Below are 25,303 nucleotides of genomic sequence, written 5' to 3'. Positions count from 1 at the left end.
CCGCTCCCTTTGTACTCCCCTCCACCGCTCCCTTTGTACTCCCCTCCACCGCTCCCTTTGTACTCCCCTCCACGGCTCCCTTTGTACTCCCCTCCACCGCTCCCTTTGTACTCCCCTCCACAACTCCCTTTGTACTCATTTCCACCTCTCCCTTTGTACTCCCCTCCACCGCTCCCTTTGTACTCCCCTCCACCGCTCCCTTTGTACTCCCCTCCACCGCTCCCTTTGTACTCCCCTCCACCGCTCCCTTTGTACTCCCCTCCACAACTCCCTTTGTACTCCCCTCCACAACTCCCTTTGTAGTCCCCTCCACCTCTCCCATTTTCCTCCCCACCACCTCTCCCTTTGTACTCCCCACCATCACCAATCCCTTTGTACTCACCTCCACCTCTCCCATTGTACTCCCCACCACCTCACCCTTTGTACTCCGCTCCACAACTCCCTTTGTACTCCCCTCCACAACTCCCTTTGTACTCCCCTCCACAACTCCCTTTGAACCCCCCTCCACCTCTCCATTTGTACTGCCCTCCACCTCTCCCATTGTACTCCCCACCACCTCTCCCTTTGTACTCCCCACCACCACCACTCCCTTTGTACTCACCTCCACCACTCCCTTTGTCTCCCCTCCACCGCTCCCTTTGTCTCCCCTCCACCGCTCCCTTTGTACTCCCCACCACCTCTCCCTTTGTACTCATTTCCACCGCTCCCTTTGTAATCACCTCCACAACTCCCTTTGAACCCCCCTCCACCTCTCCCTTTGTACCCACCTCCATCTCACCCTTTGTACTCCCCTCCACCTCTCCCATTGTACTCCCCACCACCTCTAGCTTTGAACCCACCACCACCACTCCCTTTGTACTCACCTCCACCACTCCCTTTGTACTCACCTCCACCACTCCCTTTGTATTTACCTCCACCACTCCCCGTGTACTCCCCTCCACAACTACCTTTGTACTCACCTCTACAAGTCCCTTTGTACTCCCCAACACCTCTCTCGTTGTACTCACCTCCACCTCTCTCTTTGTATTCTCCTCCACCACTTCCTTTGTACTCCCCTCCACCGCTCCCTTTGTACTCCCCTCCACCGCTCCCTTTGTATTCCCTCCACCGCTCCCTTTGTACTCACCTCCACCGCTACCTTTGTACACCCCTCCACCGCTCCCTTTGTACTCACCTCCACCGCTACCTTTGTACACCCCTCCACCGCTCCCTTTGTACTCCCCTCCACCGCTCCCTTTGTACTCCCCTCCACCACTCCCTTTGTACTCACCTCCACAACTCCCTTTGTACTCACCTCCACCGCTCCCTTTGTATTCCCTCCACCGCTCCGTTTGTACTCCCCTCCACCGCTCCCTTTGTTCTCCCCTCCACCTCTCCCTTTGTACTCCCCTCCACCACTCCCTTTGTACTACACTCCACCGCTCCCTTTGTACTCCCCTCCACCTCTCCCTTTGTACTCCCCTCCACCGCTCCCTTTGTACTCACCTCCACAACTCCCTTTGTACTCCCCTCCACCTCTCCCTTTGTACTCCCCTCAACCGCTCCCTTTGTACTCCCCTCCACCACTCCCTTTGTACTACACTCCACCGCTCCCTTTGTACTCCCCAACACCGCTCCCTTTGTACACACCTCCACCGCTACCTTTGTACACCCCTCCACCGCTCCCTTTGTACTCACCTCCACCCCTTCCTTTGTACTCCCCTCCACCGCTCCCTTTGTACTCCCCTCCACCGCTCCCTTTGTACTCCCCTCCACCTCTCCCTTTGTACTCCCCTCCACAACTCCCTTTGTACTCCCCAACACCTCTCCCTTTGTACTCCCCAACACCTCTCTCGTTGTACTCACCTCCACCTCTCGCTTTGTACTCCCCTCCACAACTTCATTTGTACTCCCCTCCACTGCTCCCTTTGTACTGCCCTCCACAACTCCCTTTGTACTCACCTCCACCGCTCCCTTTGTACTCACCTCCGCAACTCCCTTTGTACTCACCTCCACCGCTCCCTTTGCACTCCCCTCCACAACTCCCTTTGTACTCATTTCCACCACTCCCTTTGTACTCCCCTCCACAACTCCCTTTGTACTCCCCTCCACCACTCCCTTTGTACTCACCTCCACATCTCCCTTTGAACCCCCCTCTACCTCTCCCTTTGTACCCACCTCCACCTCTCCCTTTGTACTCCCCTCCACTGCTCCCTTTGTACTCCCCTCCACCTCTCCCTTTGTACTCACCTCCACAACTCCCTTTGTATTCCCCTCCACCTCTCCCTTTGTACTCCCCTCCACAACTCCCTTTGTACTCACCTCCACAACTCCCTTTGTACTCCCCAACACCTCTCCCTTTGTACTCCCCAACACCTCTCTCGTTGTACTCACCTCCACCTCTTGCTTTGTACTCCCCTCCACAACTTCCTTTGTACTCCCCTCCACAACTTCCTTTGTACTCCCCTCCACCGCTCCCTTTGTACTCCCCTCCACAACTCCCTTTGTACTCACCTTCACCGCTCCCTTTGTCCTCCCCAACACCTCTCCCTTTGTCCTCCCCTCCACAACTCCCTTTGTACTCCCCTCCACCACTCCCTTTGTACTCACCTCCACCGCTCCCTTTGTACCCCCCTCCACCGCTCCCTTTGCACTCCCCTCCACCGCTCCCTTTGCACTCCCCTCCACCGCTCCCTTTGCACTCCCCTCCACCGCTCCCTTTGTACTGCCCTCCACAGCTCCCTTTGTACTCACCTCCACCGCTCCCTTTGTACTCCCCTCCACAACTCCCTTTGTACTCCCCTCCACAACTCCCTTTGTACTCCCCTCCACAACTCCCTTTGTACTCACCTCCACCGCTCCCTTTGTACTCCCCTCCACCGCTCCCTTTGTTCTCCCCTCCACCGCTCCCTTTGTACTCCCCTCCACCGCTCCCTTTGTACTCCCCTCCACAACTCCCTTTGTACTCACCTCCACCACTCCCTTTGTACTCCCCAATACCGCTCCCTTTGTACTCCCCTCCACCGCTCCCTTTGTACTCCCCTCCACAACTCCCTTTGTACTCCCCTCCACCGATCCCTTTGTACTCCCCTCCACAACTCCCTTTGTACACCCCTCCACAACTCCCTTTGTACTCCCCTCCACAACTCCCTTTATACTCCCCTCCACCGCTACCTTTGTACTCCCCTCCACCGCTCCTTTTGTACTCCCCTCCACCGCTCCCTTTGTACTCACCTCCACCGCTCCCTTTGTACTCCCCTCCACCGCTCCCTTTGTACTCCCCTCCACCGCTCCCTTTGTACTCCCCTCCACAACTCCCTTTGTACTCATTTCCACCGCTCCCTTTGTACTCCCCTCCACCGCTCCCTTTGTACTCCCCTCCACCGCTCCCTTTGTACTCCCCTCCACCGCTCCCTTTGTACTCCCCTCCACCGCTCCCTTTGTACTGCCCTCCACACCTCCCTTTGTACTCATCTCCACCGGTCCCTTTGTACTCACCTCCGCAACTCCCTTTGTACTCATCTCCACCGCTCCCTTTGCACTCCCCACCACAACTCCCTTTGTACTCATTTCCACCACTCCCTTTGTACTCCCCTCCACAACTCCCTTTGTACTCCCCTCCACCACTCCCTTTGTACTCCCGTCCACAACTCCCTTTGTACTCACCTCCACTGCTCCCTTTGTACTCACCTCCACAATTCCCTTTGTACTCATTTCCACCACTCCCTTTGTACTCACCTCCACATCTTCCTTTGAAACACCCTCTACCTCTCCCTTTGTACCCACCTCCACCTCTCCCTTTGTACTCCCCTCCACTGCTCCCTTTGTACTCCCCTCCACCTCTCCCTTTGTACTCACCTCCACAACTCCCTTTGTATTCCCCTCCACCTCTCCCTTTGTACTCCCCTCCACAACTCCCTTTGTACTCACCTCCACAACTCCCTTTGTACTCACCTCCACAACTCCCTTTGTACTCCCCAACACCTCTTGCTTTGTACTCCCCTCCACAACTTCCTTTGTACTCCCCTCCACCGCTCCCTTTGTACTCCCCTCCACAACTCCCTTTGTACTTACCTTCACCGCTCCCTTTGTCCTCCCCAACACCTCTCCCTTTGTACTCCCCTCCACAACTCCCTTTGTACTCCCCTCCACCACTCCCTTTGTACTCACCTCCACCGGTCCCTTTGTACCTCCCTCCACCGCTCCCTTTGTACTCCCCTGCACCGCTCCCTTTGTACTCCCCTCCACCTCTCCCTTTGTACTCCCCTCCACCGCTCCCTTTGTACTCCCCTCCACAACTCCCTTTGTACTCCCCTCCACAACTCCCTTTGTACTCCCCTCCACAACTCCCTTTGTACTCCCCTCCACCTCTCCCATTTTCCTCCCCACCACCTCTCCCTTTGTACTCACCTCCACCTCTCCCATTGTACTCCCCACCACCTCACCCTTTGTACTCCCCACCACCTCACCCTTTGTACTCCCCACCACCTCACCCTTTGTACTCCCCTCCACAACTCCCTTTGTACTCCCCTCCACCACTCCCTTTGAACCCCCCTCCACCTCTCCATTTGTACTGCCCTCCACCTCTCCAATTGTACTCCCCACCACCTCTCCCTTTGTACTCCCCACCACCACCACTCCCTTTGTACTCACCTCCACCACTCCCTTTGTCTCCCCTCCACCGCTCCCTTTGTACTCCCCACCACCACTCCCTTTGTACTCACCTCCACAACTCCCTTTGAACCGCCCTCCACCTCTCCCTTTGTACCCACCTCCATCTCTCCCTTTGTACTCCCCTCCACCTCTCCCATTGTACTCCCCACCACCTCTCCCTTTGAACCCACCACCACCACTCCCTTTGTACTCACCTCCACCACTCCCTTTGTATTTACCTCCACCACTCACCGTGAACTCCCCTCCACCGCTCCCTTTGTACTCCCCTCCACAACTCCCTTTGTACTCACCTCCACCACTCCCTTGTTACTCCCCTCCACCGCTCCCTTTGTACTCCCCTCCACCACTCCCTTTTACTCACCTCCACCACTCCCTTGTTTCTCCCCTCGACCGCTCCCTTTGTACTCCCCTCCACCACTCCCTTTTACTCACCTCCACCGCTCCCTTTGTACTCCCCTCCACCACTCCCTTTGGATTCACCTCCACCACTCCCTTTGTACTCTGCTCCACAACTACCTTTGTACTCACCTCTGCAACTCCCTTTGTACTCCCCAACACCTCTCTCGTTGTACTCACCTCCACCTCTCTCTTTGTACTCTCCTCCACCACTTCCTTTGTACTCCCCTCCACAACTCCCTTTGTACTCACCTCCACAACTCTCTTTGAACTCACCTCCACCTCTCCCATTGTACTCCCCTCCACCGCTCCCTTTGTACTGCCCTCCACCGCTCCCTTTGTACTGCCCTCCACCGCTCCCTTTGTACTCCGCTCCACCGCTCCCTTTGTACTCCCCTCCACCACTCCCTTTGTACTCACCTCCACCGCTCCCTTTGTACTCACCTACACCGCTCCCTTTGTACTCCCCTCCACCGCTCCCTTTGTACTCCCCTCCACCGCTCCCTTTGTACTCACCTCCACCACTCCCTTTGTACTGCCCTCCACCGCTCCCTTTGTACTCACCTCCACCGCTCCCTTTGTACACCCCTCCACCGCTCCCTTTGTACTCACCTCCACCACTCCCTTTGTACTCACCTCCACCGCTCCCTTTGTACTCCCCTCCACCGCTCCCTTTGTACTCACCTCCACCGCCCCCTTTGTACTCCCCTCCACAACTCCCTTTGTACTCCCCTCCACGGCTCCCTTTGTACTCCCCTCCACAACTCCTTTTGTACTCACCTCCACCGCTCCCTTTGTATTCCCTCCACCGCTCCCTTTGTACTCACCTCCACCGCTACCTTTGTACACCCCTCCACCGCTCCCTTTGTACTCACCTCCACCACTCCCTTTGTACTCACCTCCACCACTCCCTTTGTACTCACCTCCACCACTCCCTTTGTACTCCCCTCCACCACTCCCTTTGTACTCCCCTCCACCACTCCCTTTGTACTCACCTCCACAACTCCCTTTGTACTCCCCTCCACCTCTCCCTTTGTACTCCCCTCCACAACTCCCTTTGTACCCACCTCCACAACTCCCTTTGTACTCCCCTCCACCTCTCCCTTTGTACTCCCCTCCACCGCTCCCTTTGTACTCACCTCCACCGCTCCCTTTGTACTCTCCTCCACCACTCCCTTTGTACTACACTCCACCGCTCCCTTTGTACTCCCCTCCACCTCTCCCTTTGTACTCCCCTCCACCGCTCCCTTTGTACTCCCCTCCACCGCTCCCTTTGTCCTACACTCCACCGCTCCCTTTGTACTCCCCAACACATCTCCCTTTGTACACCCCTCCACCGCTCCCTTTGTACTCACCTCCACCCCTTCCTTTGTACTCCCCTCCACCGCTCCCTTTGTACTCCCCTCCACAACTCCCTTTGTACTCCCCTCCACCTCTCCCTTTGTACTCCCCTCCACCTCTCCCTTTGTACTCCCCAACACCTCTCCTTTTTACTCCCCAACACCTCTCCCTTTGTACGCCCCAACACCTCTCTCGTTGTACTCACCTCCACCTCTCGCTTTGTACTCCCCTCCACAACTTCATTTGTACTCCCCTCCACTGCTCCCTTTGTACTGCCCTCCACAACTCCCTTTGTACTCACCTCCACCGTTCCCTTTGTACTCACCTCCGCAACTCCCTTTGTACTCACCTCCACCGCTCCCTTTGCACTCCCCTCCACAACTCCCTTTGTACTCATTTCCACCACTCCCTTTGTACTCCCCTCCACAACTCCCTTTGTACTCACCTCCACTGCTCCCTTTGTACTCACCTCCACAATTCCCTTTGTACTCATTTCCACCACTCCCTTTGTACTCACCTCCACATCTTCCTTTGAACCACCCTCTACCTCTCCCTTTGTACCCACCTCCACCTCTCCCTTTGTACTCCCCTCCACTGCTCCCTTTGTACTCCCCTCCACCTCTCCCTTTGTACTCACCTCCACAACTCCCTTTGTATTCCCCTCCACCTCTCCCTTTGTACTCCCCAACACCTCTCTCGTTGTACTCACCTCCACCTCGTGCTTTGTTCTCCCCTCCACAACTTCCTTTGTACTCCCCTCCACAACTTCCTTTGTACTCCCCTCCACAACTCCCTTTGTACTTACCTTCACCGCTCCCTTTGTCCTCCCCAACACCTCTCCCTTTGTACTCCCCTCCACAACTCCCTTTGTACTCCCCTCCACCACTCCCTTTGAACTCACCTCCACCGCTCCCTTTGTACTCCCCTCCACAACTCCCTTTGTACTCCCCTCCACAACTCCCATTGTACTCCCCTCCACCGCTCCCTTTGTACTGCCCTCCATCGCTCCCTTTGTACTGCCCTCCACCACTCCCTTTGTACTCCGCTCCACCGCTCCCTTTGTACTCCGCTCCACCGCTCCCTTTGTACTCCCCGCCACCGCTCCCTTTGTACTCCCCTCCACCGCTCCCTTTGTACTCCCCTCCACCGCTCCCTTTTTACTCACCTCCACCTCTCCCTTTGTACTCACCTCCACCGCTCCCTTTGTAGTCCCCTCCAACGCTCCCTTTGTACTCCCCTCCACCACTCCCTTTGTACTCCCCTCCACAACTCCCTTTGTACTCCCCTCCACCTCTCCCATTTTCCTCCCCACCACCTCTCCCTTTGTACTCACCTCCACCTCTCCCATTGTACTCCCCACCACCTCACCCTTTGTACTCCCCACCACCTCACCCTTTGTACTCCCCACCACCTCACCCTTTGTACTCCCCTCCACAACTCCCTTTGTACTCCCCTCCACCACTCCCTTTGAACCCCCCTCCACCTCTCCATTTGTACTGCCCTCCACCTCTCCAATTGTACTCCCCACCACCTCTCCCTTTGTACTCCCCACCACCACCACTCCCTTTGTACTCACCTCCACACTCCCTTTGTCTCCCCTCCACCGCTCCCTTTGTACTCCCCACCACCACTCCCTTTGTACTCACCTCCACAACTCCCTTTGAACCGCCCTCCACCTCTCCCTTTGTACCCACCTCCATCTCTCCCATTGTACTCCCCTCCACCTCTCCCATTGTACTCCCCACCACCTCTCCCTTTGAACCCACCACCACCACTCCCTTTGTACTCACCTCCACCACTCCCTTTGTATTTACCTCCACCACTCACCGTGAACTCCCCTCCACCGCTCCCTTTGTACTCCCCTCCACAACTCCCTTTGTACTCACCTCCACCACTCCCTTGTTACTCCCCTCCACCGCTCCCTTTGTACTCCCCTCCACCACTCCCTTTTACTCACCTCCACCACTCCCTTGTTACTCCCCTCGACCGCTCCCTTTGTACTCACCTCCACCACTCCCTTTTACTCACCTCCACCGCTCCCTTTGTACTCCCCTCCACAACTCCCTTTGTACTCACCTCCACAACACCTTTTGAACTCAACTCCACCTCTCCCATTGTACTCCCCTCCACCGCTCCCTTTGTACTGCCCTCCATCGCTCCCTTTGTACTGCCCTCCACCGCTCCCTTTGTACTCCCCTCCACCGCTCCCTTTGTACTCCCCTCCACCGCTCCCTTTTTACTCACCTCCACCTCTCCCTTTGTACTCACCTCCACCGCTCCCTTTGTAGTCCCCTCCAACGCTCCCTTTGTACTCCCCTCCACCACTCCCTTTGTACTCACCTCCACCGCTCCCTTTGTACTCACCTCCACCGCTCCCTTTGTACTCACCTCCACCGCTCCCTTTGTACTCACCTCCACCGCTCCCTTTGTACTCACCTCCACCGCTCCCTTTGTACTCCCCTCCACCGCTCCCTTTGTACTCCCCTCCACCGCTCCCTTTGTACTCCCCTCCACCACTCCCTTTGTACTCACCTCCACCTCTCCCTTTGTACTCACCTCCACCGCTCCCTTTGTACTCCCCTCCACCGCTCCCTTTGTACTCACCTCCACCACTCCCTTTGTACTCACCTCCACCAGTCCCTTTGTACTCCCCTCCACCACTCCCTTTGTACTCACCTCCACAACTCCCTTTGTACTCCCCTCCACCTCTCCCTTTGTTCTCCCCTCCACAACTCCCTTTGTACTCACCTCCACAACTCCCTTTGTACTCCCCTCCACCTCTCCCTTTGTACTCCCCTCCACCGCTCCCTTTGTACTCACCTCCACCGCTCCCTTTGTACTCACCTCCACCGCTCCCTTTGTACTCCCCTCCACCACTCCCTTTGTACTACATTCCACCGCTCCCTTTGTACTCCCCTCCACCTCTCCTTTTGTACTCCTCTCCACCGCTCCCTTTGTACTCACCTCCACAACTCCCTTTGTACTCCCCTCCACCTCTCCCTTTGTACTCCCCTCCACCGCTCCCTTTGTACTCCCCTCCACCACTCCCTTTGTACTCACCTCCACCCCTTCCTTTGTACTCACCTCCACCGCTCCCTTTGTACTCCCCTCCACAACTCCCTTTGTACTCCCCTCCACCTCTCCCTTTGTACTCGCCTCCACCTCTCCCTTTGTACTCCCCAACACCTCTCCCTTTGTACTCCCCAACACCTCTCCCTTTGTACTCACCTCCACCTCTCGCTTTGTACTCCCCTCCACAACTTCATTTGTACTCCCCTCCACTGCTCCCTTTGTACTGCCCTCCACAACTCCCTTTGTACTCACCTCCACCGCTCCCTTTGTACTCACCTCCGCAACTCCCTTTGAACTCACCTCCACCGGTCCCTTTGCACTCCCCTCCACAACTCCCTTTGTACTCATTTACACCACTCCCTTTGTACTCCCCTCCACAACTCCCCTTGTACTCCCCTCCACCACTCCCTTTGTACTCACCTCCACATCTTCCTTTGAACCCCCGTCTACTTCTCCCTTTGTACCCACCTCCACCTCTCCCTTTGTACTCCCCTCCACTGCTCCCTTTGTATTCCCCTCCACCTCTCCCTTTGTACTCCCCTCCACAACTCCCTTTGTTCTCACCTCCACAACTCCCTTTATACTCCCCAACACCTCTCCCTTTGTACTCCCCTCCACAACTCCCTTTGTACTCCCCTCCACCGCTCCCTTTGTACTCCCCTCCACAACTCCCTTTGTACTCACCTTCACCGCTCCCTTTGTCCTCCCCAACACCTCTCCCTTTGTACTCCCCTCCACAACTCCCTTTGTACTCCCCTCCACCACTCCCTTTGTACTCCCCTCCACCCCTCCCTTTGTACTCCCCTCCACCGCTCCATTTGTACTCACCTCCACAACTCCCTTTGTACTCACCACCACAACTCCCTTTGTACTCACCTCCACAACTCCCTTTGTACTCACCTCCACAACTCCCTTTGTACTCACCTCCACAGCTCCCTTTGTACTCCCCTCCAATGCTCCCTTTGTACTCACCTCCACCCCTCACTTTGTACTCCCCTCCACCGCTCCCTTTGTACTACCCTCCACTACTTCCTTTGTACTCACCTCCACAACTCCCTTTGTACTCACCACCACAACTCCCTTTGTACTCACCTCCACAACTCCCTTTGTACTCACCTCCACAACTCCCTTTGTACTCACCTCCACATCTCCCTTTGTACTCCCATCCACCGCTCCCTTTGTACTCCCCTCCACCGCTCCCTTTGTACCCACCTCCACCACTCCCTTTGTACTCCCCTCCACAACTCCCACTGTACTCCCCTCCACCACTCCCTTTATACTCCCCTCCACCACTCCCTTTGTACTCCCCTCCACAACTCCCTTTGTACGCACCTCCACCGCTCCCTTTGTACTCCCCTCCACAACTCCCTTTGTTCTCGCCATCACCTCTCCCTTTGTACTTGCTTCCACCGCTCCCTTTGTACTCACCTCCACCACTCCCTTTGTACTCCCCTCCACCGCTCCCTTTGTACTCACCTCCACCGCTCCCTTTGTACTCTCCTCCACCACTCCCTTTGTACTACACTCCACCGCTCCCTTTGTACTCCCCTCCACCTCTCCCTTTGTACTCCCCTCCACCGCTCCCTTTGTACTCCCCTCCACCGCTCCCTTTGTCCTACACTCCACCGCTCCCTTTGTACTCCCCAACACATCTCCCTTTGTACTCACCTCCAACGCTACCTTTGTACACCCCTCCACCGCTCCCTTTGTACTCACCTCCACCCCTTCCTTTGTACTCACCTCCACCGCTCCCTTTGTACTCCCCTCCACAACTCCCTTTGTACTCCCCTCCACCTCTCCCTTTGTACTCCCCTCCACCTCTCCCTTTGTACTCCCCAACACCTCTCCTTTTTACTCCCCAACACCTCTCCCTTTGTACGCCCCAACACCTCTCTCGTTGTACTCACCTCCACCTCTCGCTTTGTACTCCCCTCCACAACTTCATTTGTACTCCCCTCCACTGCTCCCTTTGTACTGCCCTCCACAACTCCCTTTGTACTCACCTCCACCGTTCCCTTTGTACTCACCTCCGCAACTCCCTTTGTACTCACCTCCACCGCTCCCTTTGCACTCCCCTCCACAACTCCCTTTGTACTCATTTCCACCACTCCCTTTGTACTCCCCTCCACCACTCCCTTTGTACTCCCGTCCACAACTCCCTTTGTACTCACCTCCACTGCTCCCTTTGTACTCACCTCCACAATTCCCTTTGTACTCATTTCCACCACTCCCTTTGTACTCACCTCCACATCTTCCTTTGAACCACCCTCTACCTCTCCCTTTGTACCCACCTCCACCTCTCCCTTTGTACTCCCCTCCACTGCTCCCTTTGTACTCCCCTCCACCTCTCCCTTTGTACTCACCTCCACAACTCCCTTTGTATTCCCCTCCACCTCTCCCTTTGTACTCCCCTCCACAACTCCCTTTGTACTCACCTCCACAACTCCCTTTGTACTCCCCAACACCTCTCTCGTTGTACTCACCTCCACCTCGTGCTTTGTACTCCCCTCCACAACTTCCTTTGTACTCCCCTCCACAACTTCCTTTGTACTCCCCTCCACAACTCCCTTTGTACTTACCTTCACCGCTCCCTTTGTCCTCCCCAACACCTCTCCCTTTGTACTCCCCTCCACAACTCCCTTTGTACTCCCCTCCACCACTCCCTTTGAACTCACCTCCACCGCTCCCTTTGTACTCCCCTCCACAACTCCCTTTGTACTCACCTCCACAACACCCTTTGAACTCAACTCCACCTCTCCCATTGTACTCCCCTCCACCGCTCCCTTTGTACTGCCCTCCATCGCTCCCTTTGTACTGCCCTCCACCGCTCCCTTTGTACTCCGCTCCACCGCTCCCTTTGTACTCCGCTCCACCGCTCCCTTTGTACTCCCCTCCACCGCTCCCTTTGTACTCCCCTCCACCGCTCCCTTTGTACTCCCCTCCACCGCTCCCTTTTTACTCACCTCCACCTCTCCCTTTGTACTCACCTCCACCGCTCCCTTTGTAGTCCCCTCCAACGCTCCCTTTGTACTCCCCTCCACCGCTCCCTTTGTACTCACCTCCACCGCTCCCTTTGTACTCACCTCCACCGCTCCCTTTGTACTCACCTCCACCGCTCCCTTTGTACTCACCTCCACCGCTCCCTTTGTACTCACCTCCACCGCTCCCTTTGTACTCACCTCCACCGCTCCCTTTGTACTCCCCTCCACCTCTCCCTTTGTACTCACCTCCACCTCTCCCTTTGTACTCACCTCCACCGCTCCCTTTGTACTCCCCTCCACCGCTCCCTTTGTACTCCCCTCCACCGCTCCCTTTGTACTCACCTCCACCACTCCCTTTGTACTCACCTCCACCACTCCCTTTGTACTCCCCTCCACCACTCCCTTTGTACTCACCTCCACAACTCCCTTTGTACTCCCCTCCACCTCTCCCTTTGTTCTCCCCTCCACAACTCCCTTTGTACTCACCTCCACAACTCCCTTTGTACTCCCCTCCACCTCTCCCTTTGTACTCCCCTCCACCGCTCCCTTTGTACTCACCTCCACCGCTCCCTTTGTACTCCCCTCCACCACTCCCTTTGTACTACATTCCACCGCTCCCTTTGTACTCCCCTCCACCTCTCCCTTTGTACTCCTCTCCACCGCTCCCTTTGTACTCACCTCCACAACTCCCTTTGTACTCCCCTCCACCTCTCCCTTTGTACTCCCCTCCACCGCTCCCTTTGTACTCCCCTCCACCACTCCCTTTGTACTCCCCTCCACCACTCCCTTTGTACTCACCTCCACCCCTTCCTTTGTACTCCCCTCCACCGCTCCCTTTGTACTCCCCTCCACAACTCCCTTTGTACTCCCCTCCACCTCTCCCTTTGTACTCGCCTCCACCTCTCCCTTTGTACTCCCCAACACCTCTCCCTTTGTACTCCCCAACACCTCTCCCTTTGTACTCACCTCCACCTCTCGCTTTGTACTCCCCTCCACAACTTCATTTGTACTCCCCTCCACTGCTCCCTTTGTACTGCCCTCCACAACTCCCTTTGTACTCACCTCCACCGCTCCCTTTGTACTCACCTCCGCAACTCCCTTTGTACTCACCTCCACCGGTCCCTTTGCACTCCCCTCCACAACTCCCTTTGTACTCATTTACACCACTCCCTTTGTACTCCCCTCCACAACTCCCTTTGGACTCCCCTCCACCACTCCCTTTGTACTCACCTCCACATTTTCCTTTGAACCCCCCTCTACTTCTCCCTTTGTACCCACCTCCACCTCTCCCTTTGTACTCCCCTCCACTGCTCCCTTTGTATTCCCCTCCACCTCTCCCTTTGTACTCCCCTCCACAACTCCCTTTGTACTCACCTCCACAACTCCCTTTATACTCCCCAACACCTCTCCCTTTGTACTCCCCTCCACAACTCCCTTTGTACTCCCCTCCACCGCTCCCTTTGTACTCCCCTCCACAACTCCCTTTGTACTCACCTTCACCGCTCCCTTTGTCCTCCCCAACACCTCTCCCTTTGTACTCCCCTCCAGAACTCCCTTTGTACTCCCCTCCACCACTCCCTTTGTACTCCCCTCCACCCCTCCCTTTGTACTCCCCTCCACCGCTCCATTTGTACTCACCTCCACAACTCCCTTTGTACTCACCACCACAACTCCCTTTGTACTCACCTCCACAACTCCCTTTGTACTCACCTCCACAACTCCCTTTGTACTCACCTCCACAGCTCCCTTTGTACTCCCCTCCAATGCTCCCTTTGTACTCACCTCCACCCCTCAGTTTGTACTCCCCTCCACCGCTCCCTTTGTACTACCCTCCACTAATTCCTTTGTACTCACCTCCACAACTCCCTTTGTACTCACCACCACAACTCCCTTTGTACTCACCTCCACAACTCCCTTTGTACTCACCTCCACAACTCCCTTTGTACTCACCTCCACAACTCCCTTTGTACTCACCTCCACATCTCCCTTTGTACTCCCCTCCACCGCTCCCTTTGTACTCCCCTCCACCGCTCCCTTTGTACCCACCTCCACCACTCCCTTTGTACTCCCCTCCACAACTCCCACTGTACTCCCCTCCACCACTCCCTTTATACTCCCCTCCACCACTCCCTTTGTACTCCCCTCCACAACTCCCTTTGTACGCACCTCCACCGCTCCCTTTGTACTCCCCTCCACAACTCCCTTTGTTCTCGCCATCACCTCTCCCTTTGTACTTGCTTCCACCGCTCCCTTTGTACTCACCTCCACCACTCCCTTTGTACTCCCCTCCACAACTCCCTTTGTACTCCCCTCCACCGCTCCCTTTGCACTCCCCCCCACAACTCCCTTTGTACTCCCTTCCACCTCTCCCTTTGTACTCCCCTCCACCGCTCCCTTTGTACTCCCCTCCACCGCTCCCTTTGTACTCCCCTCCACCGCTCCCTTTGTACTCCCCTCCACCGCTCCCTTTGTACTCCCCTCCACCGCTCCCTTTGTACTCCCCTCCACCGCTCCCTTTGTACTCCCCTCCACCGCTCCCTTTGTACTCCCCTCCACCGCTCCCTTTGTACTCCCCTCCACCGCTCCCTTTGTAATCCCCTCCACCGCTCCCTTTGTAATCCCCTCCACCGCTCCCTTTGTACTCCCCTCCACAACTCCCATTGTACTCCCCTCCACAACTCCCATTGTACTCCCCTCCACCGCTCCCTTTGTACTCCCCTCCACCGCTCCCTTTGTACTCCCCTCCACCGCTCCCTTAGTACGCACATCCACCGCTCCCTTTGTACTCACCTCCACCACTTCCTTTGTACTCCCCTCCACAACTCGCTTTGTACTCCCCTCCACAACTCCCTTTGTACTCCCCTCCACAACTACCTTTGTACTCACCTCTACAAGTCCCTTTGTACTCCCCAACACTTCTCTCGTTGTACTCACCTCCACCTCTCTCTTTGTATTCTCCTCCACCACTTCCTTTGTACTCCCCTCCACCGCTCCCTTTGTACTCCCCTCCACAACTCCCTTTGTATTCCCTCCACCGCTCCCTTTGTACTCACCTCCACCGCTCCCTTTGTATACCCTCCACCGCTCCCTTTGTACTCACCTCCACCGCTACCTTTGTACACCGCTCCACCGCTCCCTTTGTACTCACCTCCACCACTCCCTTTGTACTCACCTCCACCGCTCCCTTTGTACTCCCCTCCACCACTCCCTTTGTACTCACCTCCACCGCTCCCTTTGTACTCACCTCCACCGCTCCCTTTGTATTCCCTCCACCGCTCCCTTTGTACTCACCTCCACCGCAACCTTTGTACACCCCTCCACCACTCCCTTTGTACTCCCCTCCACCGCTCCCTTTGTACTCCCCTCCACCACTCCCTTTGTACTCCCCTCCACCTCTCCCTTTGTACTCCCCTCCACAACTCCCTTTGTACTCACCTCAACAACTCCCTTTGTACTCCCCTCCACCTCTCCCTTTGTACTCCCCTCCACCGCTCCCTTTGTACTCACCTCCACCGCTCCCTTTGTACTCCCCTCCACCACTCCCTTTGTACTACACTCCACCGCTCCCTTTGTACTCCCCTCCACCTCTCCTTTGTACTCACCTCCACAACTCCCTTTGTACTCACCTCCACAACTCCCTTTGTACTCCCCTCCACCTCTCCCTTTGTACTCCCCTCCACCGCTCCCTTTGTACTCCCCTCCACCACTCCCTTTGTACTACACTCCACCGCTCCCTTTATACTCCCCAACACCTCTCCCTTTGTACTCACCTCCACCGCTACCTTTGTACACCCCTCCACCGCTCCCTTTGTACTCACCTCCACCCCTTCCTTTGTACTCCCCTCCACAACTCCCTTTGTACTCCCCTCCACCTCTCCCTTTGTACTCCCCTCCACAACTCCCTTTGTACTCCCCTCCACAACTCCCTTTGTACTCCCCAACACCTCTCCCTTTGTACTCCCCAACACCTCTCCCTTTGTACTCCCCAACACCTCTCTCGTTGTACTCACCTCCACCTCTCGCTTTGTACTCCCCTCCACAACTTCATTTGTACTCCCCTCCACTGCTCCCTTTGTACTGCCCTCCACAACTCCCTTTGTACTCACCTCCATCGCTCCCTTTGTACTCACCTCCACAACTCCCTTTGTACTCCCCTCCACCGCTCCTTTTGTACTCCCCTCCACCGCTCCCTTTGTACTCCCCTCCACCGCTCCCTTTGTACTCCCCTACACCGCTCCCTTTGTATTCCCCTCCACAACTCCCTTTGTACTCCCCTCCACCGCTCCCTTTGTACTCTCCTCCACCGCTCCCTTTGTACTCCCCTCCACCGCTCCCTTTGTACTCCCCTCCACCGCTCCCTTTGTACTCCCCTCCACCGCTCCCTTTGTACTCCCCTCCACCGCTCCCTTTGTACTCCCCTCCACAACTCCCTTTGTACTCCCCTCCACAACTCCCTTTGTACTCCCCTCCACAACTCCCTTTGTACTCCCCTCCACAACTCCCTTTGTACTCCCCTCCACAACTCCCTTTGTACTCCCCACCACAACTCCCTTTGTACTCCCCTCCACCTCTCCCTTTGTACTCCCCTCCACCGCTCCCTTTGTACTCCCCTCCACCGCTCCCTTTGTACTCCCCTCCACCGCTCCCTTTGTACTCACCTCCACCGCTCCCTTTGTACTCCCCTCCACAACTCCCTTTGTACTCCCCTCCACCGCTCCCTTTCTACTCCCCTCCACAACTCCCTTTGTACTCCCCTCCACAACTCCCTTTGTACTCCCCTCCACAACTCCCATTTTCCTCCCCACCACCTCTCCCTTTGTACTCCCCACCATCACCAATCCCTTTGTACTCACCTCCACCTCTCCCATTGTACTCCCCACCACCTTACCCTTTGTACTCCCCTCCACAACTCCCTCTGTACTCCCCTCCACCACTCCCTTTGAACCCCCCTCCACCTCTCCATTTGTACTGCCCTCCACCTCTCCCATTGTACTCCCCACCACCTCTCCCTTTGTACTCCCCACCACCACCACTCCCTTTGTACTCACCTCCACCACTCCCTTTGACTCCCCTCCACCGCTCCCTTTGTACTCCCCACCACCACTCCCTTTGTACTCCCCTCCACCTCTCCCATTGTACTCCCCACCACCTCTCCCTTTGAACCCACCACCACCACTCCCTTTGTACTCACCTCCACCACTCCCTTTGTACTCACCTCCACCACTCCCTTTGTATTTACCTCCACCACTCCCCGTGTACTCCCCTCCACAACTACCTTTGTACTCACCTCTACAAGTCCCTTTGTACTCCCCAACACCGCTCCCTTTGTACTCCCCTCCACCGCTCCCTTTGTACTGCCCTCCACCGCTCCCTTTGTACTCCGCTCCACCGCTCCCTTTGTACTCCCCTCCACCGCTCCCTTTCTACTCCCCTCCACCGCTCCCTTTGTACTCACCTCCACCGCTCCCTTTGTACTCACCTCCACCGCTCCCTTTGTACTCACCTCCACCGCTCCCTTTGTACTCCCCTCCACCGCTCCCTTTGTACTCCCCTCCACCGCTCCCTTTGTACTCACCTCCACCGTTCCCTTTGTACTCACCTCCACCGCTCCCTTTGTACTCCCCTCCACCGCTCCCTTTGTACTCCCCTCCACCGCTCCCTTTGTACTGCCCTCCACCGCTCCCTTTGTACTGCCCTCCACCGCTCCCTTTGTACTCACCTCCACCACTCCCTTTGTACTCACCTCCACCACTCCCTTTGTACTCCCCTCCACCGCTCCCTTTGTACTCCCCTCCACAACTCCCTTTGTACTCCCCTCCACGGCTCCCTTTGTACTCCCCTCCACAACTCCCTTTGTACTCACCTCCACCGCTCCCTTTGTATTCCCCTCCACCGCTCCCTTTGTACTCACCTCCACCACTCCCTTTGTACTCACCTCCACCACTCCCTTTGTACTCACCTCCACCACTCCTTTTGTACTCACCTCCACCACTCCCTTTGTACTCACCTCCACCACTCCCTTTGTACTCACCTCCACCACTCCCTTTGTACTCACCTCCACAACTCCCTTTGTACTCACCTCCACAACTCCCTTTGTACTCACCTCCACAACTCCCTTTGTACTACACTCCACCGCTCCTTTTGTACTCCCCTCCACCTCTCCCTTTGTACTCCCCTCCACCTCTCCCTTTGTACTCCCCTCCACCGCTCCCTTTGTACTCACCTCCACCGCTCCCTTTGTACTCACCTCCACCACTCCCTTTGTACTACTCTCCACCGCTCCCTTTGTACTCCCCTCCACCTCTCCCTTTGTACTCCCCTCCACAACTCCCTTTGTACTCCCCTCCACCTCTCCCTTTGTACTCCCCTCCACAACTCCCTTTGTACTCCCCTCCACCGCTCCCTTTGTACTCACCTCCACAACTCCCTTTGTACTCCCCTCCACCTCTCCCTTTGTACTCCCCTCCACCGCTCCCTTTGTACTCCCCTCCACTACTTCCTTTGTACTACACTCCACCGCTCCCTTTGTACTCCCCAACACATCTCCCTTTGTACTCACCTCCACCGCTCCCTTTGTACTCCCCTCCACCGCTCCCTTTGTACACACCTTTACCGCCCCCTTTGTACTCCCCTCCACCGCTCCCTTTGTACTCACCTCCACCGCTCCCTTTGTACTCACCTCCACCACTCCCTTTGTACTACTCTCCACCGCTCCCTTTGTACTCCCCTCCACCTCTCCCTTTGTACTCCCCTCCACAACTCCCTTTGTACTCCCCTCCAACTCTCCCTTTGTACTCCCCTCCACAACTCCCTTTGTACTCCCCTCCACCTCTCCCTTTGTACTCCCCTCCACCGCTCCCTTTGTACACACCTTTACCGCCCCCTTTGTACTCCCCTCCACCGCTCCCTTTGTACTCACCTCCACCGCTCCCTTTGTACTCCCCAACACCTCTCCCTTTGTACTCCCCAACACCTCTCTCGTTGTACTCCCCAACACCTCTCTCGTTGTACTCACCTCCACCTCTCGCTTTGTACTCCCCTCCACAACTTCATTTGTACTCCCCTCCACTGCTCCCTTTGTACTGACCTCCACAACTCCCTTTGTACTCACCTCCACCGCTCCCTTTGTACTCACCTCCGCAACTCCCTTTGTACTCACCTCCACCGCTCCCTTTGTACTCACCTCCACCGCTCCCTTTGCACTCATTTCCACCACTCCCTTTGTACTCATTTCCACCACTCCCTTTGTACTCCCCTCCACCACTCCCTTTGTACTCCCCTCCACCACTCCCTTTGTACTCACCTCCACCTCTCCCTTTGTACTCCCCTCCACTGCTCCCTTTGTACTCCCCTCCACAACTCCCTTTGTACTCACCTCCACAACTCCCTTTGTATTCCCCTCCACCTCTCCCTTTGTACTCCCCTCCACAACTCCCTTTGTACTCACCTCCACAACTCCCTTTGTACTCCCCAACACCTCTCTCGATGTACTCACCTCCACCTCTTGCTTTGTACTCCCCTCCACAACTTCCTTTGTACTCCCCTCCACCGCTCCCTTTGTACTCCCCTCCACAACTCCCTTTGTACTCACCTTCACCGCTCCCTTTGTCCTCCCCAACACCTCTCCCTTTGTACTCCCCTCCACAACTCCCTTTGTACTCCCCTCCACCACTCCCTTTGTACTCACCTCCACCGCTCCCTTTGTACCCCCTCCACCGCTCCCTTTGTACTCCCCTCCACCGCTCCCTTTGTTCTCCCCTCCACAACTCCCTTTGTACTCACCTCCACAACTCCCTTTGAACTCACCTCCACCTCTCCCATTGTACTCCCCTCCACCGCTCCCTTTGTACTGCCCTCCACCGCTCCCTTTGTACTGCCCTCCACTGCTCCCTTTGTACTCCGCTCCACCGCTCCCTTTGTACTCCCCTCCACCGCTCCCTTTGTACTCCCCTCCACCGCTCCCTATGAACTCACCTCCACCTCTCCCTTTGTACTCACCTCCACCGCTCCCTTTGTGCTCCCCTCCACCGCTCCCTTTGTACTCCCCTCCACCGCTCCCTTTGTACTGCCCTCCACCGCTCCCTTTGTACTCACCTCCACCTCTCCCTTTGTACTCAACTCCACCGCTCCCTTTGTACTCACCTCCACCGCTCCCTTTGTACTCCCCTCCACAACTCCCTTTGTACTCCCCTCCACCGCTCCCTTTGTACTCCCCTCCACAACTCCCTTTGTACTCCCCTCCACAACTCCCTTTGTACTCACCTCCACCGCTCCCTTTGTATTCCCTCCACCACTCCCTTTGTACTCACCTCCACAGCTCCCTTTGTACTCCCCTCCACCGCTCCCTTTGTACTCACCTCCACCGCTACCTTTGTACACCCCTCCACCGCTCCCTTTGTACTCACCTCCACCACTCCCTTTGTACTCACCTCCACCACTCCCTTTGTACTCACCTCCACCACTCCCTTTGTACTCCCCTCCACCACTCCCTTTGTACTCCCCTCCACCACTCCCTTTGTACTCACCTCCACAACTCCCTTTGTACTCCCCTCCACCTCTCCCTTTGTACTCCCCTCCACAACTCCCTTTGTACTCACCTCCACAACTCCCTTTGTACTCCCCTCCACCTCTCCCTTTGTACTCCCTTCCACCGCTCCCTTTGTACTCACCTCCACCGCTCCCTTTGTACTCCCCTCCACCGCTCCCTTTGTACTACACTCCACCGCTCCCTTTGTACTCCCCTCCACCTCTCCCTTTGTACTCCCCTCCACCGCTCCCTTTGTACTCACCTCCACAACTCCCTTTGTACTCCCCTCCACCTCTCCCTTTGTACTCCCCTCCACCGCTCCCTTTGTACTCCCCTCCACCACTCCCTTTGTACTACACTCCACCGCTCCCTTTGTACTCCCCCACACATCTCCCTTTGTACTCACCTCCACCGCTACCTTTGTACTCACCTCCACCCCTTCCTTTGTACTCCCCTCCACCGCTCCCTTTGTACTCCCCTCCACCGCTCCCTTTGTACTCACCTCCACCCCTTCCTTTGTACTCCCCTCCACCGCTCCCTTTGTACTCCCCTCCACAACTCCCTTTGTACTCCCCTCCACCTCTCCCTTTGTACTCCCCTCCACCTCTCCCTTTGTACTCCCCAACACCTCTCGCTTTGTACTCCCCTCCACAACTTCATTTGTACTCCCCTCCACTGCTCCTTTGTACTGCCCTCCACAACTCCCTTTGTACTCACCTCCACCGCTTCCTTTGTACTCACCTCCGCAACTCCCTTTGTACTCACCTCCACCGCTCCCTTTGCACTCCCCTCCACAACCCCCTTTGTACTCCCCTCCACCACTCCCTTTGTACTCCCCTCCACAACTCCCTTTGCACTCCCCTCCACCGCTCCCTTTGCACTCCCCTCCACCGCTCCCTTTGCACTCCCCTCCACCCCTCCCTTTGCACTCCCCTCCACCGCTCCCTTTGTACTTCCCTCCACCGCTCCCTTTGTACTCACCTCCACCGCTCCTTTTGTACTCCCCTCCACCGCTCCCTTTGTACTCCCCTCCACCGCTCCCTTTGTACTCCCCTCCACCGCTCCCTTTGTACTCCCCTCCACCGCTCCCTTTGTACTCCCCTCCACCGCTCCCTTTGTACTCCCCTCCACCGCTCCCTTTGTACTCATTTCCACCACTCCCTTTGTACTCCCCTCCACCGCTCCCTTTGTACTCCCCTCCACCGCTCCCTTTGTACTCCCCTCCACCGCTCCCTTTGTACTCATTTCCACCACTCCCTTTGTACTCCCCTCCACAACTCCCTTTGTACTCCCCTCCACTACTCCCTTTGTACCCACCTCCACCTCTCCCTTTGTACACCCCTCCACTGCTCCCTTTGTACTCCCCTCCACAACTCCCTTTGTACTCACCTCCACAACTTCCTTTGTACTCACCTCCACCTCTCCCTTTGTACTCCCCTCCACAACTCCCTTTGTACTCACCTCCACAACTTCCTTTGTACTCACCTCCACCTCTCCCTTTGTACTCACCTTCACCGCTCCCTTTGTCCTCCCCAACACCTCTCCCTTTGTACTCCCCTCCACAACTCCTTTTGTACTCCCCTCCACTACTCCCTTTGTACTCACCTCCACCACTCCCTTTGTACCCCCCTCCACCACTCCCTTTGCACTCCCCTCCACCACTCCCTTTGTACTCCCCTCCACAACTCCCTTTGCACTCCCCTCCACCGCTCCCTTTGCACTCCCCTCCACCGCTCCCTTTGCACTCCCCTCCACCGCTCCCTTTGTACTCACCTCCACCGCTCCCTTTGTACTCCCCTCCACCGCTCCCTTTGTACTCACCTCCACCGCTCCCTTTGTACTCACCTCCACCGCTCCCTTTGTACTCACCTCCACCGCTCCCTTTGTACTCACCTCCACCGCTCCCTTTGTACTCACCTCCACCGCTCCCTTTGTACTCCCCTCCACCGCTCCCTTTGTACTCCCCTCCACCGCTCCCTTTGTACTCCCCTCCACCGCTCCCTTTGTACTCACCTCCACCGCTCCCTTTGTACTCACCTCCACAACTCCCTTTGTACTCCCCTCCACCGCTCCCTTTGTACTCCCCTCCACAACTCCCTTTGTACTCCCCTCCACCGCTCCCTTTGTACTCCCCTCCACAACTCCCTTTGTACTCACCTCCACCGCTACCTTTGTACACCCCTCCACCTCTCCCTTTGTACTCCCCTCCACAACTCCCTTTGTACTCCCCTCCACCTCTCCCTTTGTACTCCCCTCCACAACTCCCTTTGTACTCACCTCCACAACTCCCTTTGTACTCCCCTCCACCTCTCCCTTTGTACTCCCCTCCACCGCTCCCTTTGTACTCACCTCCACAACTCCCTTTGTACTCACCTCCACAACTCCCTTTGTACTCACCTCCACAACTCCCTTTGTACTCCCCTCCACCTCTCCCTTTGTACTCCCCTCCACCGCTCCCTTTGTACTCCCCTCCACCGCTCCCTTTGTACTCACCTCCACAACTCCCTTTGTACTCACCTCCACAACTCCCTTTGTACTCACCTCCACCACTCCCTTTGTATTTACCTCCACCACTCCCCGTGTACTCCCCTCCACAACTACCGTTGTACTCACCTCTACAAGTCCCTTTGTACTCCCCAACACCTCTCTCGTTGTACTCACCTCCACCTCTCTCTTTGTATTCTCCTCCACCACTTCCTTTGTACTCCCCTCCACCGCTCCCTTTGTACTCCCCTCCACAACTCCCTTTGTACTCACCTCCACCACTCCCTTTTACTCACCTCCACCACTCCCTTTGGATTCACCTCCACCACTCCCTTTGTACTCTGCTCCACAACTCCCTTTGTACTCACCTCCACAGCTCCCTTTGTACTCCCCTCCACCTCTCCCTTTGTACTCCCCTCCACCGCTCCCTTTGTACTCCCCTCCACCACTCCCTTTGTACTACACTCCACCGCTCCCTTTGTACTCCCCAACAACTCTCCCTTTGTACTCACCTCCACCGCTACCTTTGTACACCCCTCCACCGCTCCCTTTGTACTCACCTCCACCCCTTCCTTTGTACTCCCCTCCACCGCTCCCTTTGTACTCCCCTCCACAACTCCCTTTGTACTGCCCTCCACCTCTCCCTTTGTACTCCCCTCCACTACTCCCTTTGTACTCCCCAACACCTCTCCCTTTGTACTCCCCAACACTTCTCCCTTTGTACTCCCCAACACCTCTCTCGTTGTACTCACCTCCACCTCTCGCTTTGTACTCCCCTCCACAACTTCATTTGTACTCCCCTCCAGTGCTCCCTTTGTACTGCACTCCACAACTCCCTTTGTACTCATTTCCACCACTCCCTTTGTACTCACCTCCACATCTCCCTTCGAACCCCCCTCTACCTCTCCCTTTGTACCCACCTCCACCTCTCCCTTTGTACTCCCCTCCACCTCTCCCTTTGTACTCCCCTCCACAACTCCCTTTGTACTCCCCAACACCTCTCCCTTTGTACTCCCCAACACCTCTCCCTTTGTACTCCCCAACACCTCTCTCGTTGTACTCACCTCCACCTCTCGCTTTGTACTCCCCTCCACAACTTCATTTGTACTCCCCTCCAGTGCTCCCTTTGTACTGCCCTCCACAACTCCCTTTGTACTCACCTTCACCGCTCCCTTTGTACTCACCTCCGCAACTCCCTTTGTACTCACCTCCACCGCTCCCTTTGCACTCCCCTCCACAACTCCCTTTGTACTCATTTCCACCACTCCCTTTGTACTCCCCTCCACCGCTCCCTTTGTTCTCCCCTCCACCGCTCCCTTTGTACTCCCCTCCACCGCTCCCTTTGTTCTCCCCTCCACCGCTCCCTTTGTACTCCCCTCCACCGCTCCCTTTGTACTTCCCTCCACCGCTCCCTTTGTACTCACCTCCACCGCTCCCTTTGTACTCACCTCCACCGCTCCCTTTGTACTCCCCTCCACCGCTCCCTTTGTACTCACCTCCACCGCTCCCTTTGTACTCACCTCCACCGCTCCCTTTGTACTCACCTCCACCGCTCCCTTTGTACTCCCCTCCACCTCTCCCTTTGTACTCCCCTCCACCGCTCCCTTTGTACTCCCCTCCACCGCTCCCTTTGTACTCCCCTCCACCGCTCCCTTTGTACTCCCCTCCACCGCTCCCTTTATACTCCCCTCCACCGCTCCCTTTGTACTCCCCTCCACCGCTCCCTTTGTACTCCCCTCCACAACTCCCTTTGTACTCACCTCCACCACTCCCTTTGTACTCCCCTCCACCGCTCCCTTTGTTCTCCCCTCCACCGCTCCCTTTGTACTCCCCTCCACAACTCCCTTTG

The sequence above is a fragment of the Chiloscyllium plagiosum genome, unplaced genomic scaffold (genome assembly GCF_037043375.1).
Source record: "Chiloscyllium plagiosum isolate Xiang-an unplaced genomic scaffold, Cpla_swu_hap1 HiC_scaffold_23, whole genome shotgun sequence".
Lineage (NCBI taxonomy): Eukaryota > Metazoa > Chordata > Chondrichthyes > Orectolobiformes > Hemiscylliidae > Chiloscyllium > Chiloscyllium plagiosum.
This window is presented reverse-complemented; position numbering follows the sequence as displayed.